Here is a 3,410-nt window from a genome sequence, read left to right as displayed (position 1 = left end):
AAGATGATATGATACAGCTGAGCTCTGAAGGACAGATACTGTTTGAGGGAGGGCTCTCAGGAAAGAGGAAAAAAAAAAAAACACAAGTAAAGTTGAAGGGAGCAAAACATGTCCATGAGACAAAAGGAAGACCAGTCCATTAGAATAGAATTTGGCCCTGGCTGGTGTGGCTCAGTGGATTGAGTGGCGGCCTGTGAACCAAAGGATAGCCGGGTCAATTCCCAGTCAGGGCACATGCCTGGGTTGCAGGCCAGGTCCCCAGTTGGGGGTGTGTGAGAGACAACTACACATTGATGTTTCTCTCCCTCTCTTTCTCGCTCCTTTCCACTCTCTCTAAAAATAAATAAATGAAATCTTAAAAAAAAAAAAAAAAAACAATAAAATTTGGTCGCAAGGTGACTGCCAGCCTGCCACGTCCTCTTCCAACCATGTTGTCTGACAAGGTCCGGACATGGAAAGAAGGAATTCAAGGAACCCATCTTTCTGGAGGAGAACGTGGCATACAAAGGGGGGTGGTAATTTTCCTGGGATTGCTTTTAGTATCTTCCTTGTTGATATTATTCATGGTCTTACTTTGAACCTTGATTCCCATGAGGAGAAAGAGGCTCGAACCTTGAGGGAACTTCTGAAGGGACAACTAGTTCTCCCCAGACTACTGAATCATGCCCAAAATTGTTTAAACAATGTGTTTATAAACCTGAGTAAGAAATAATCCCCTCTAATGAAATAGCCCCTGAATGTCTAAAAGTTGGTGGAAAACAGCCCCTCCTTTACCTTAAATAAGAATATATATCAATTAGACAGCCATAGAAATAAGAAAAGCTGGTTAGCTATTAAGCATATAGAAACAGTTACTATGAAGTTAAAGTTTATAGTACACAGAGAAACATTTTAGACAGAAAAGATAGATAGCTAAGTTAGATATCACAAAGGCCTTATTGCCTCTGCTCAATCTACCGTATACTTTTGCCCTATTAACAATTTCTGAAAATGTCTAATAGTCTGATTTATAACTCTCCTAGTTAAAATAATCTTTGTTCACTATAACTGAATCTATGGAAACTTTGGTCAAAACAATCTTTGTTTAATATAATTATATCCATGGAAACTTTCGTACTTTTCATGGTTACCTTTGTATTGATGTTTCTGCTTAACTGATCATGTTATACACTTGCAAATGTTAATCTATGCCAAAAAGGAAAATATAAAAATCCATTTGTACTTGAAATAAACGGAACAGAGCTTCGCTGTCCTCTGAGGCGTGATGTCGTCTGTCTCCCATCGCCGACTCCTTACCCACCTTTCAGGAACCCCTGGACCCTGCTGCGGCTGGACTGCGGCACCAGCCCATAAGGTAACCCTTAGTAAATAGGAAAGCAGTGTGGCAGAGAGAGACAACATAACTTTGGAATCACACTTGCCCCATTTTCAGTCCTGGCCCTGCCACTTATTAAATCTGTGACTTTAACCTCTCTAAGCCTCAGATTTCTTTTCTGTAAAGTGGGGATAATAACGTGGATCACATAATATTGTTCTGTATATAAAATTATATATAAAGCACAATGCCTTGGCATACAATAAGCACTTTTTTAATGCTAGCTACTAACTAGTACTGTGCCAAGCACATATTGTATGTTCATAAATGGTTCTTAGTACTATCGCTTTCCTTCTGTTGATGTTGTAGAGCCCTGTGTTGGCGTGGCCCTTAAGAAGTATGGCGCGTATTTATGGCTAGGGCCATGTTTTGATACCACCATACCATACTAGGCACATTAACATTTCATCACACCACATTGAATATATAAAATACATATTCCTCATTCAATAGCATTTTAATAAAAATGTACCTGAAATTATTTTTAATAAACCTTACTTCTGAAATGATTTGACTACAGGAAATTGTGACTGGCACTGTTCCTTCTGCCATCGTGGTACTTGTGAATTCCTGTAAAATAAGAAAATCTAACCTAAGATTGCTCTACAAGGCAATAAACATCTTATGTGTGCCAAATTTCAAAATAAATAAAATCATGCTCACTTTGGCAGCATGCATACTAAAATTGGAACGATACAGAGAAGATTAGCACGGCTCCTGTGCAAGGATGACACACAAATTCTTGAAGCTTTCCACAAAAATAAATAAATAAATCTACTTTATGTTACTGTGGTAGCTAGCTGGTAAGTAAATATGTTAAATTTGATTTTTCAGTTGACTTTTCCAGTATTGGAGCCAAGATTTTTTTCCCATCTCAAATATTATAGGCTCGTGAAAACTTCCCAGACCCTAAGCACTGAGCCTATACTGCTTAATGTATAAAACATTCCTGAGACTGTGGCAGTTGGGAACTCTTGTGATGAATGATGAGGATCAAATACACAATCAAAGAAACCGCTTCCCCAAGCCTCCTTGAGTGGGGTTGGCCAGCTGCCGGGTCAGCACCTACTTGAGGGAAAGCATGTTTACAACTTACTTGGATTCAGAGCTTGCAAAGTTTGTGGTCAATCATCCTGGTGGGCACGAATGTTTCTGACATCCTTGGCTTGTGCTGCTGTTCCCAACCCCTCATTCCAAAGCTTGGCTCTCCCACTGTTAATGAATAATCACTTGGTAATCCTTCCATCTCAAGGGAGAGGCTCTGCTGAGGGCCTACTAAAGAGAAATGACTTCCTGGATAAATATATTTGCCCCTTGGGACCCAAGTCAGCTGCTTGCTGGATAATGTTGTCCTGAGTTCAAGTATCAACTACTAACTTTGTGGGAGGAGCACATGAGGGGATCCCCACCATGGAAAGAGTGAGCTCTGCTGGTGACCCAAGCTCCATCTTGGAAGCAGAGGGACAAACTTCTCAGAAGTTTCCCATCTGGCAATGCAGATCTTAGAAGCCTAAGTGATTTTTGCCTCTTTGAGGAGCATTTTATCTCAAAGACAGTGAAGTCACACAAACCTCAGAGATGGAGATGCTGGGTCGGGTCTAACACACCAACATGGACCTGAGAGGCTGTACCCAAATCGAATTCCCTGGCTTAAGTCATTTCCTTCCTCTCTTGACAATTGTTGCAACACCCACTTACTGCCAGCAACACAGAATATAATTTACTCAATAGTATGCACTCACTTAGTTCAAATAACACTTTGAAAATGAAACTGTGTGACACCATATTTCAAGGAATATGAGTGTCATTTAATAAACAGAAGTAAAAATAAATATAATGAGTGGCATCCAATGTTTAAAAATTCTATTCAGAATTGTTTTCAGGTGAAAACTCACTGAGGTCTGTTGTCTCTATTGGAAAGTGGGGAGAAACAAAGAATTTACCTTCTTGCTTTATGGGGGGATTTTCTCTTAAACGTTATCAGAAGGATTAAAAGGGGATTATTGAAGACTATGTTCATACACCACCGAAACCA

At 39.8% G+C, this 3,410-nt stretch overlaps 1 non-coding gene across 1 annotated transcript; it reads left to right on the top strand.

Annotated features, from left to right (window-relative positions):
* The first annotated feature begins 2,030 nt into the window (after positions 1-2,030).
* On the top strand, positions 2,031-2,137 carry LOC112312043 (U6 spliceosomal RNA). Its single transcript, XR_002975501.2, has one exon. It is a non-coding gene; the product is annotated as a U6 spliceosomal RNA (small nuclear RNA).
* Positions 2,138-3,410: the final 1,273 nt, after the last annotated feature.

Source organism: Desmodus rotundus, chromosome 7 (genome assembly GCF_022682495.2).
Source record: "Desmodus rotundus isolate HL8 chromosome 7, HLdesRot8A.1, whole genome shotgun sequence".
Classification (NCBI taxonomy): Eukaryota; Metazoa; Chordata; class Mammalia; order Chiroptera; family Phyllostomidae; genus Desmodus; species Desmodus rotundus.
This window is presented reverse-complemented; position numbering and strand designations above follow the sequence as displayed.